Source organism: Cryptomeria japonica, chromosome 6 (assembly GCF_030272615.1).
Source record: "Cryptomeria japonica chromosome 6, Sugi_1.0, whole genome shotgun sequence".
Taxonomy (NCBI): Eukaryota; Viridiplantae; Streptophyta; class Pinopsida; order Cupressales; family Cupressaceae; genus Cryptomeria; species Cryptomeria japonica.
The window spans coordinates 44,352,421-44,366,116 of record NC_081410.1 but is presented as its reverse complement, the minus strand read 5'-3'; the positions used below and the strand labels follow the sequence as shown (position 1 = coordinate 44,366,116).

Here is a 13,696-nt window from a genome sequence, read left to right as displayed (position 1 = left end):
AGCTTGATTCCAAACACCCAATTCATATTCCAGTTGGGAGGATAAACATCTCAAATTCTTTTGGAGTTCATAAGTATCATTTTTTTTGAAACATCAATATAAACTATAAAACTCAATTGTCTCCACCATTAAAAAAACAAATGGATTTACATTATATATGATGTTAGAATAACAACGAAAATGCCATGTCTTGTTTTGCATGTGGATGTTAACTTAAAATGGATTTGAATATTTTCCTATAATGTCATCTGAAAAATTGTCATTATTTTAGCTTTCACAAAGATTCCATACATATTTTTGTTATTAGAATAAACATCTCAAAATAAGATATCAAATTGTTTGAGATTCAAAGATACTTTATATAATTCAATTGTATCCATAAAAAATATAAATTTATATTTGAAAAATATTTTCAATAACATTAAAATAATAAAAACAATTTCTAATCTAAATTTATAAATATATATACTTAAAATATATTTCAATAATCTTTTATAATATGATTGAAAACTTATTATACTTTCATTAATATTTTAATTTTGTTTTTCAACAAGCCCCTTTCATTTTTCCTTGTGTTCAAATACTTTACACATCATTGGTTCTCAAATTGTTTTAGGTGTCTATTCATATTCTGATTTTGACTGGATTTCAAATTGGTCATGAAATTTCTGAGAAAGAAAAACCATGCTGCCTAATTCCAATAAAATTTGACCAATCTGCTACTAACCAACCTTTAAGAAAGAGACTTGAAACAAATTCCCACTATGATTGCTGCTCTAATTGGAAAATATTTTTGACTTTACAACATCCCTCCAGATTATTATAGTCAAATCCTTATTGTGGAAAAAAAAATGGGGTTCTATTTTAATGTCTAGTGGCAATGTTATGATGATAGGTGGTAATTTTATATTTTATTTTATAGTTGTTTTACATTTTTTCGGATTGTTTGGTCAAATGGGATTTGATCAAGTGCAGAATTGGAATAGTGTGGATAAAAGACAATTATCTCGGGATTTGTTACATATGTTAGATCACTTAGTGGAAAATCACATAATTGTTTAATGTTCTTTTTCTGTTGGGTGTTGACCCTTCTGTACGTATTACACTGGTACTAGATACCATCAAATAGTTAGGAATGTGGACAATTTGGATATTTTGTTTCATTATTATGATGCTTCAAACTTCTCATATCACATGTATTTTATTGAGGTACCATAATAAGGAATCAATTGTAGCATACTCTAATTTATTGATTTATATGGTAATTACATATTAGCTGGTATGAGAAATTTATATCACCAAGTAGCTAGGAATGAGGACAATTTAGATATTTTGTTTCATCATTATTATGACGTTTTTAACTTCTGAGACCACATGTATTTTGTTGAGACATTATAATAGAACCCCCCAAACATGTCACCCAACTATTGGTCAATTATGAACCAACATTTGTGCATTAAATTACCTTTTGTTAGTGTCTCAACATGGCATCACATGATTTCTTGCAACAATTGTGCATTAAATTATCTTTTGTTGGTGGGTCAACATCAAATCACATGATTTGTTGCTGTGTGGTTCTAATAGACAGATTTTATTCAATTATTAGTATCCATGTTCAACCATTGAAACCCCTCTCACCATCAATAGTACTAGACTTTAAATGTACAAATTGCACCCACTCAATTAGTGAGTCCTCTCCCATTAATGTTTCCTTACATTTTGTAAGGATAGTAATGACACCATAAATTATTAAAAAAAATTTGTTTAAAGTGAAAAATTAAATTATTGTTTTTTTAGGTTTAAAGTCGAAGATTAGAAAATATTTTATGTATATGGGTTTGTCGTTAAGACTATATTTTGTATTTTTTTTTGCTGTGGACTTAAGGGGTGATTTTTTCTACCTACTATTCTTGGATATGCTTGATAGTAATATTTATATATAAATTAATATTTTATGTAAATCTTAATATTCTTTTAGAAAAGTAAAAAATAATAATTTATCTTATTTTACAAATATTTGTCAATTTTTTAATATTTTATGATATTTTAATGCGTAATAAATTTTCATAATACAAAACTAGATCTAGAAATTCTCATAATTTCTTAAAATAGACATGATATTTAGGATACACATATTTTGATGCAGATCAAGGATTGAGAATCTTATCAAATTACCAAACCAAGCAATTGAAAAATTAATCACAAAATCAAATTCAATTCAAAAAGCAATTTGTACACTTTTACTTCGTCAAATATGCAATTCAAAGAAAAAAAATTATAGTTGTGTGTTACTCAAATATGCAATTCAAAGAAAAAAAATTATAGTTATGTGTTACTCTACTATGATCAAATTCAATCCAAACTCTTTATTTCTACTCAAATTGCATTATTATTATTGCAATTGTTCTTTACATATATGTATATTTCTTAAAAGAAAAAATGTCCCCCCTTCAATTCCTCCTCAGTATTCTTTTTTTCCCTAATCTTTTGATCACTCTTCTCCTTTTCCTTACTACACCTTGTTGTTCTCTTTTCTACCTAATAATTTGCTCAACTTTTTTTTTTTTTTTTTTCCTTTCTCTTTCTTTTAAAGAAACTATTTGATTCAATAACTCCCTTCATTCAATTTTTTAAAGAAAAGAAAACTTTCTTTATCTCCCAACCCCTATCTTTTTTCTTCATGTCACCTCACATTCTCGTGTCTTGATTATTTTTATTTATTTTGTTTCATGAGTTGAATCTCATGAACATTTATCAAAATCTAGAAGGTTGTTCTATTATGGCAATTTTTGGTGAGCTCTCATCCATATTACCTCATTTGAGGTTTGGTTCTTCCACTAAACAAGATATTATATATATTATTTTTTCCCTAGTTTTTACTACTAAAAAATCTACGACAATGTCATTTTTTTCTAATTATTTTTCTGCCATCTATTGTATCCACACTAATTTTCCCTATAATTTTGAAATTGTATTCTCATTTTTGCTTGTTTCTCCTTCATAATAATGATCTAAATTAGCAACATTCAAAATTGGAGAAATATCTACTCCATCTAGAAGCTCAATTTCATATGCATTTGATGAAAATGTCCTTAACACCTTGCATGGTCCTATTGTATGTTGTAATGCCCTCCAAAATACCCTAGAGAAACTAAACATCTAACACACTAATGGAGATAAAAAAAAAAAATTATTAACATCTATTAACAACTAATGTAACACATAACATCTCCATTTAACTACATTCATTTACCATTTATCCATTATGAACATGCATCATTACACATTTCACTAATTAATGCAAGTGGAAATAACATAACATCATTAATCTTTCCCTAGGGTACTTCAACGTCATTACTTAATTAACTTCCATAATGACATCCTACTCACATGATAAACATATTCCATCTTGAATTAATGCATCATATTTAATTTCCTAACCATGAGATATGCAACCTACCAAATTATCTATACATCATGATATGCATGCCATTCTACCATTTTACTAACATATTACATTCCTTCTTTAAAAATGCAAGACAACCCCATATTCCTACATTCATTTTATGCACCAAATCTAAATGTGTTGTAACCCATCATTTCCTATCTACATGCTCTTATCTTTTTCCATGATAATGCAATCCTAATGCATGGGTATAATCCATCTTTACTTATCCAATTAAACTTACATCAATTGTATCTAATATTAACATGATTTCATTCCATCTATTATGTTTATCTACTCATAATGTATAAAGTATAATTCATTCTTTAACCAACATGATAAACTAATTCCCTTATTTCTTTACTTAAGCATGAGCAAGCACAACGTCGCTCTAATCCTTCAATCATAGAGTTGATTTATTAACTTACAAACATATAACAATATAAATCCATTACTTTCAATACAAGTACATGGCATACATCATATACAAGTGATTTACTATCTATCTAGCATGATATACATTCCATTACTATGCAACCATTTTCCTAACATGATCATTTCATTTGACAATGACCCCAATGCATAACACAAGACTCCTAATATTTTATTTCAATAATCCTTTTTGCATTCTATGCATGCTTTTCCTAATTTCCAATGCACGCACATAGAGACATCATCATCTAAACCTTATCCATATTATCTAACATCCTCAATACTTACATTTAAGATTATTCCATTTCTCAAGGTTCTTTCACATATTAAATCACAACCTAAAGAATAACCATAAAATTCCTTTCTAGCCCATACAAGAAGATCATATCGTAAATCACATCTATTTCAATTGCAACTCCATTAACAAATTTGGGTACATGAAATCATTCCCTTCATTTAACAAGAACATATTCATACATCTCATTGCCACATTTACGAATCATGACATATCCTAACTACCATTTATGAACTACTTACGAATATATTTACATAACGATACATCATGATCATAGCTCTTCCTTTTACATGATTCCATCCACTACATACAAGATACTACATACATGCATTCCATCATATTCATTACATAAATCTGCTACAAGGTACATCCATGATCCATCAAGAAGGAGAATCCACATCCACGCACAAAGAATCCAATAGAACATCCCAATAGCTAAAAAGCACCAACCACCTGACCATGTGGAACCACCCCCTCGTGCTAGGAGATGACACAAGGTCCCAACACACACTCTAAACCTAAGTTGGCACCTATAACCAAAGAGACTAACCACACAAGGACTCTCATGCATGAACCAACACGATACAACAAGATTAAACTCCTAGAGACGTACAACTCAACAAGGCATAAATGCATCCAATAAGGCATAATCATAAATCATCAAGGGGGACACATGTAAGAGTGGAGTGTCATCACATGCCATCCTCAAAACATAATAACATAAGGCACTAGCCTGATGGACATGTGGAGCCATCTCAACCTATGAGAGACTAAGGGAGATTAGCTTACCGTCTTCACGGCCTTCTCATGCTTATCCTAAAACATCCTCCCTAGGACTAAGTCATGAGGCTCAAATCAATTTATTATATTATTAATGAATCTAGCTATCCAACCCATCGATTATTTGGTTATCACTTATTTACAAATCAAAGTAAACTCCAATGTGCCCCGGTGGTCTAGACTTCATGCATCCTTACAAGGAACCTCATGCAAGCCTATCTCTCGTGAGCTCGGTCATCACAAGGAAGCCCACTCCCCCTAACATGGCTCAACAATAAATCACAAGAGGCTCTAAACCATAATAAAACATGAAATAATAACATTCATATGCAACCAAAAACATCCACTCATACTATTGCAACATACGCAAGGCTACAACATTATCAAATATAACAAAATGAGTATCTTGGCCAATAAATACAAGGCATAACAAGGCCATCAAATCTACCATCAAATAAGAAGATAACCTCACAACAAGGCCAATCCACTTGCTAGTCCAAAACAACAACATAATCATCTCATCATCCATGGCTTATCAACATGGAGAGAGTGCAATACAACCACAATAACGTAGGAAAACAAATAAGCATAAAACCATGCAAAAGCATCAAATCGAATCAAGACCAATTCTGGAAATCATCATTAGACCTCAAACAAGCCTCTGGTACAAAAATCCAATTGGAAAAATTATTCAAAATAAGAAAAACTATGACAAACACATAAATCAGACAAGTTCGTGCATTCACACAATAGGTTAGTGCATTTACCCAACAGGTTAGCGCATTTACACAGCAGGTAAGCGCTTTTACATAATAGGTTAGCGCTTTTGCACAACATGTTAGTGCTTTTACACAGAAAGTTAGTGCTTTTACACAAAAAGTTAGCGCTTTAACACAACAACGCAAATACATAGAAACTCAGAAAACTTTCAGCAAAAATATAAAATCAAGTCTTTAACAAAAAGGCTCGAAAATCATATGGAAAGAGTCGCCCAGAAATAAGGAATAAGAGGGCATAAACAAAATAAATAGCTACAAACTATAAGCCAAGTTCTAATAAGATTTTCTTCATGACAAAACACATACAAAACCATTTCAAAACACACAGAAACTCCAATAAAATCAAATCCAACACCTTCAGACTATAAAACTCACAAAGGAAAAACTATTCACACTCCCATTCGATCAAATGGCTCAACAACTAGAGATTCACACAGAAATTTCTCAGAGCCATGAGACGGCATGTACAGGAAGCCAAAATATATTTTCCAATAGACTATATAAAAACTCATATAATATAAAGTTTCTCCCCAAATATTTATTTCCAAAAACTATATTAAAACCATAGAATAAATATTATTTTCAACCCATCTCCCGAAAATAATGTGCAGACACGAAGCATACAGGGAAGCCACTAAAAAATAAAAAATAAAAAATAATACAAAGGCTCAAAGCTCCAACCTGCAACCAGAAATGATGGAATGAAGCTGAAGAAGAGATCCCCACAAAGCCAAACCAAAATCCAAATCAAGCTCCAGCCAAAACCCAACCAAGCTCCAGCCAAAATCCAAATGCACAAATAAAAAAGCCAAAGGAAAAATGCTTGCAGAGAATAGCCAAGTCCGAAAAACTTCAGGCGAATGAAAATAAAAAGCAAACAATAATCAAAACCCTAGCCTCAATCTCGGCTAATCTAAATATTTCATTTTGGAATATATTTTACCAACCCACCATATTAAAATTTATTCTCCCATTTCGAATTTAGCCAATGAGAATAAAGGGTAGGTATAGTAAATATATTTATCCAGCCAAGTGGGAATGTTATATTATTATTTTAAATTTAATGTGTTCATACACCCCACTTAGGAAATGAAAGTCAAACTATTAAATAAACATAAGCTATAAATAAATAATCCAAATGGGGATTAAAATTAAATAAACCAAAAGCTAATAAAATAAATCAAGGAACCCCAAATAAATATTAAATATTAAATAAATACTAAACCATAGAAAATCAAATAAATAATTAAATAATCAAATCACAACTATAAAATAAATATTAAACAACAATAAAGCTTACCAACAAATATTAATCAACATTAAAATATAAAAGCACTATTAAACAATAAATAATAAATAAATATTAAAATCACACAAAATAAATAACCATAAAATATCAAATAATTAAATACTCAAAGCCAATTAATTAAATACATTAAAATAAGCATTATTAATTATAAAATCACACATCAAGGATCACATAATTAATCTAAAGATAATCAAATAAATCAACCATCTCTAAACATACTCACAATACTGAAAAGATCAAACTCACTAACTGACGTGGCAAATTACGCCAAGATGCTACGACACTTGGTGCACATCTTAGACCTAGAGTAAGTGAAGGGAACTCATGTCATCTTCGAACCACATAAGCCATTGGAATTAAAGACACGCTCATACCTGTGAAGCCAGGTGGAATCGATGTCTGGTACCTGCAAGGTCCTGCAACCACAAAATGATAACACAACATATACATATATATCATAACAAGCAAGTGATATAGAGTCGCGACGACACATCCCACTCGCAATGAGTGATGTGGAATCATCTCTATCACGAAGACAGACAAACAATAGTCAAACACATCTCATAAGCATCTCATCAAATGTAATCATGAAATAGGGTTGGTGTAATCATAATCAACATCAAATCCATGATCAATATAATCTTTTGATAATCTATCACATAATGAGAATATAGTATCCATCAAATCACATGATCAATAATGATAGTATCAACATCGTATAAATCATCCAAAATAGCATATGCCCAATAATGTCTATCATCACAACGCGTAACTAAAATACATGAATAACCATCATCCAAACCATCATAGATAATTGTGATAAGTGTATCACACATGGAATAAAAGTCAACTCTAATCAAAACAAGTCAAGTCAAGGGTGGACACTACATATGTTTCCAAGAGAAAAATCTCATTTCATAAATGTGTCAAAAATAAATCACCATCTTGAAAATCATATTCTCTTCTCTTGATACCAACACATTCTTGTATTTCATGACACTCTCCTCAAAATTTTTCACCTTTTTATGGGATTCCTATAGGTACTCAACAAAATCCTTTGCAATAGCACTCTTCTTTCCTAAATCAGTAGTATCTCTTAATTTTTCTATTCCCCTTAGGTTGAACCCATAAATAATTTTAAAATGACTCTTACTTGTGCATCTATTGACTGAATTATTGTATGCAAATTTAACTTGTGGCAACATCACATCCCACTGATTTGGTTTACCTTTCGTTAAGAATCTCAACAAATTTCAAAGATTTTTATCAACAACCATTGTTTTCTCACTGATTTGTGGATGATAGGTTGAACTGAATGCCAACTTTGTATCCAACTTCCTCCATAAAGTGTGTCAAAAATGTCTCAACAAATTCAATATCTTTATCTTAAACAATTACTTTTAGTGAACCATCCATTCTAACACCTCCTTAAAGTATAACATAGCTATATGTGTTATACCTTTTGATTCATTGCATGGAATAAAATACATGCCAGTTTTTTAAATCTATCTACCACAACAAAAATAGAATCATTACCTCATTATGTCTTTGACACTGTAGTAGCAAATTCCATACTCACTTTTTACCAAATTATATAGTCTTCCCTATAAGCTTTTAGTTAATTGTAAGACAAATTCTAAATCTTTATGCACTCTAATGAATTTGATCTCATACTTAGATGCAACATTCAAATGAAACAACAAAGTTGCATATTTAGACACGTTGTTAGTGCGGTCAAAGTGCAATCTTAATATGATTTTTTTCCCTCTGGAGACACAAGTACAATACCTGCACCATTACCCTCTTTTGAACATGCACCATCAAAATGCATGGTCTAGGTGTCATGAATGCTTGGATATTGATGTGGGGAAAAAATATTACAATTTACTTGTTTCTAAAGTTCATCATCATAATACCACACAAAATAGTCAAGAATCACATCCAAGTAACAAACTTCATCCTTAAGACAATGTAATGGTTATAAAAAAATGGCTCTTGTATAGTTCGCTCCCGCAATGTCCATTTTGCAAAATATTTTTGCTCCCCCAACGGTCTCTAGCCTACTTGGTTTTGGGCTTGCTATGTCTCTACTTCGGGTGCCTCTTTCAGTTGGGTTTGGGTCTAGGCCTGAGTCCTCTACATCTCCTTTGATTTTTGTGGACTGTGATGCTTGTGCACCAGCTGCTACAAATGGTGGTCATGTCAGGCCTATTACTAGTGATGGGGTCCATACTAGACCTTTTTCTAAAACTGTTGGGAAAAAACTTTGCCCTTGTTGCCAAATTTGTTGTTTTCCATCCTCCGAATGGAAAATCTCGCCCTCTTCCTTGTGCCAAGACCTCCCCTATTTTGTTTTGTGGCCAAGATATGGTTAAAAATGTTACGTTCTACCAATGTTGTGGGTTGGTGTGCAAATTTGTTGAGTTCTAACCTTCTCTTCCTAAGCTAAATCCTTGGGTGAGTGATTCTTGGAGGCCATTGGTTGTTGGTAACATTGAGCTTTTCCCTTGTGCTAGGGGTTTTTTCATTGCTTCCTTTGCTTCTTATGATGATCGTGACTTGGTGTTGGCCAAGTTGTGGGCTTGGGGAGTTAACTCTCTCTCAGTCAAACCCTAGATAGTTCTTTTAACCCTCTTATTAACCACTCAATGTGTGTCTGGTGTGGTTTCACCTTACTAATATTCCTCTTTGTTTTTAGTAGCAATCTTGTTACAAGGTGTTGGTGTTGGAAATAAGCCACACCCGAACTGATGATGGACTGGTCCAAGAGGGGCCAGTAGCTCAGTGGTAGAGCACTCCAGTAGTGTATGGAAGGTCCTAGGTTCGAATCCTAGCTGGTCCATGTCTCAACTTGGTATCAGAGCCAGGTCCAGGCTAGGAGCCCCAACCACACGAGAGGTGTGGCTTAAGGGGGGGTGTTGGTGTTGGAAATAAGCCACACCCGGACTGATGATGGACTGGTCCAAGAGGGGCTAGTAGCTTAGTGGTAGAGCATTCCAGCAGCGTATGGAAGGTCCTAGGTTTGAGTCCTAACTGGTCAATGTCTCAACACAAGGCCATTGCCAACTCTATCAATTGATTTTTTTCTCTCTGCTTGTTTCAATCAATTCATTTGCTTTCTATCTTACTTTTGCAAACTTTTGATGGACTTCTAGAATTCCTTGTCATGCAAAATCTTTATGTCCAATCCACAACAAACTCCCAAGCTTATTATTCTAACCTTCCAACTTACATCAAGCTTCCACATTTTCTATTCGTATGAACTACTCTATAGACCTTCCCAGGATGTCATTAATGACCAAATTGATCCTATAGTCACTCAAATATTATTGTCCATCCTAAGGTTGTAAAATCTCTTGCAAATTCAACGGTGGATGATAAATATTTTTAGTTCACTCTTAATGTGATGGTTAAATTTAGTTCCCAATGAACCTCATGCATATTCTAAATTATTTGTCTTACAAATTTCATGGGTTTAATCTCATCTTGCACAACAAAGTCATAATGCCCTGTTCCTCATTGATTTCTTGCAAGCGATTGAGGAAAGGGTAATCTACTTCACTACAAAATGTAGAACACCATTAATGACTTAAGAATGGACATGATCATATAAGAAATCATTTCCTAGTACTTGTGCACCACTCCAAGACATGATCTATGTGCAAAATACAGATGATTGGTGATGTAATAGGCACGATTCTAAGTGTATAACCATGTGAAGATGCAACTAGACATGAGAGACCTATGTAATTGTGGATGAACCTAGTTCTTCCAAGATTTCATGGTTGTGTGGAAAGGCATATATACTTTGTTTTCAATGAAGGATGGCAAAAAGGTTGCAAAGCATAAAACAAAGAGAACAGGTTGCATACCATTAAAATTTATTTTCAACAATGGGTTTAGGGCATTTTCTATATTTTAATTCTTTGGATTTTCTCCCAAAGAGTAATATCATACTGTAAATCCAAAAGGATTGTTTTAAATGTTCAAACTCAACATGTTTTCAATGTCTCCATCACGGGGGCTTCACTCAATGAACTTGGGATATATCACGTACGTTCATAGCATAATTAAGAATCCCCTTATTTTCAAAAAATATTGCCCTAAACTCCTTTTTTGTCACCCCTTCACAATACATAGCCCAAAATAAAAAACCTTTCTATTTTCACTAGATATTGTATTTTTTCATAGCCTGAATTAAAACCCCCCTATTTTCACCAGATAGGCAATATATTATTTTTTTTATTTTTGGGATATTAAACCCCCCCAATATGAATGCACGTGATATAATATTGCCTAGCTAGTGAAGCCCCCATGATCTGCATGAATATTGTATGCATTTATATTGGTCTTCTTGATTTTCTCAATCACATCTGTTAATTTGAGTATTATTTTGACTAGTTCATAAGTTGCAAGACAAAAAAAACCCTTATAAAGCCTTTGCAAGGCATCTTATCACAACATGAGAAATTTGAGTTTATTTATGGATAACTAACATATATCTAATTAGTTATTCTACAATTTCTTTTACTTCCTTGTTTGCATGCATAGAGCCTAGCTAATGTGAAATCTAGAGGTGTAGGCCTCGTTGTTATCTTCATTGAGGTATCATAGATTGTGTTCCTCTTTGGATCTTAAAACTCAATCGCCCTCGTTAGATAAAGGTACATGTCTTTTATCTGCTTAGTCTCCCATCTCAACAATAGTTTCAAAACACATAAAATCAATCTTCTTTTAGAATTGCGTTATTTCTATTACTTTGACTTTCATGTATATGATTTCGTTAGGAGTTATCAAGGCAACATCTTCAAACTCATTACTTTGTTGTTGATCTACTTAATAAAAGTGCACAACCTTTATATTTTCAAACTGACATATACACATTTAGCAATAAACAAATGTGTGTGTTCTATGCAATGGGTATGTTTTGATTTATAGTGTATTCCCATTCCTAGTAGTCATCTTTAATGCATCACTTATAGGAATACCCCCTTGGCCTAGCAGGGCCTAAAGGGTGTTACCCACATTAGCATATTAGTTCATTGATGTCCCTACTTATTATAAATTACAAATATTTGACTATGAATTTGAAAACATTAGAAAGCAAGAAAGGACTTGCTTTAGGGATTTAAGAACATATTGGCAACTACGACACGATAAGAGCACAATAAGAGCACTACCATGCTCCATTATCCACTATTGTTATTTTGCATTTTTAAACTAAAACTTTTATATCAGTAGTGGATGAAAATTTTGGGAAATGCAACCATAACTATTTTTTAATTTTCTCTTTTGATGGGAGGGTACTTAACCCATTCCATTCCATGTATTATACGGATATGAGGTATGGGGCAACAACACTTCAGCAAGGAAATGGAAACAGAAAAGAGATTACAAAACATTTAATTACAAATAGCATAATGCCATATGAGATTGTACTGGTGGAAGTGGGGGCTTTTCCTATTAAGAATCGACTATGTTCTGGTTGCTAAGATATCTAAGAAGATTTGAAAACATGGAGATGCATCACTTGCCAAAAATGACAGTGGGAGAGAAACTAGATAGAAGGAAGAGAAAATGGATGAAATGAACATTAAATGGATGAATAAGTGGGATATTAACATAAAAGGTGCCCAAAAAACAAAAAAGAAATAAAAAAAAGTATGTGCAAGAAAAATTCAAAGAAAACATGTGGACAAGTCAAATAGGGAGAAAATAGGAATACTATATCAAACATTTCAATCTCACATACACAAAAGAACTACATAAGAATAAAAATAAAATGGAAAGCAAAAATGTTAATTGCTCAGGTAAAAACCATCTTAGATGAACTTAGATGCAAAACAAGAAAATGGATGATGCCTAAAGAGGAATGGGAAGATAGAAGATACAGATATTACACTCAAGGGGTGTTAGAAACATAATGGCATTACATCATGGAGTGTAGCCTACAATGATATTCGGATCAGCTATGCTAAGACACTAAATGACAATGTAAACACCTTGAGTAACGTATTTGGCGAAGAAAAGATAACAAGAGTTGCAGATTTCCGAATCAATATACACAGTAGAAGATCCAAGATGCAAAAGAAAAAGGTGTTAATTTCCATAGCCCATTTACAGATTAATTGCTCTACAAATATCACAGAAAAGAAACAAGAAAAATGTTTACCTATCTAATTTGTAACACTCAATACTCTGGGTTAATTAACAGGATCAACAGAAGAAGCAAATTCACATGAAAACAATCACACAAACAAAATAATAGAACAATGCAAATTTACCCAAGAAACCCCAATGTGGGGAAAAACCTACAAATGTTGAATCTTCTATTCAGCATCAAGAGTAAACTTTCCTTCAAGAATTACAATCCTAGTAGCTACAACGATATTACATATATAGCCCTCTTGATGAAACATCAACATGCAAGAGAAGAGAAAATTTCCTCACATGACACGACTGAAGAGAAACATTCCTTACATTATGCAAACCAGATCTTTCCTTACATAATGCAAGAGAAAGGAAACTTGTCTCACATAACTTAGACTAACTCACACATAAAACCTCTCTCGATGTTAACCTCACAACTCTAAGAATCATTTTATTTATAGAATAGAAAACATTCTCTTGTTGAACATTCAACTTTAGTTGCACTT

The 13,696-nt window shown here is 32.5% G+C and overlaps 1 non-coding gene across 1 annotated transcript; it reads left to right on the top strand.

Moving 5' to 3' along the window:
- The first annotated feature begins 9,810 nt into the window (after positions 1–9,810).
- TRNAT-AGU (transfer RNA threonine (anticodon AGU)) lies at positions 9,811–9,882 on the top strand. Its single transcript has one exon. It is a non-coding gene; the product is annotated as a tRNA-Thr (tRNA).
- Positions 9,883–13,696: the final 3,814 nt, after the last annotated feature.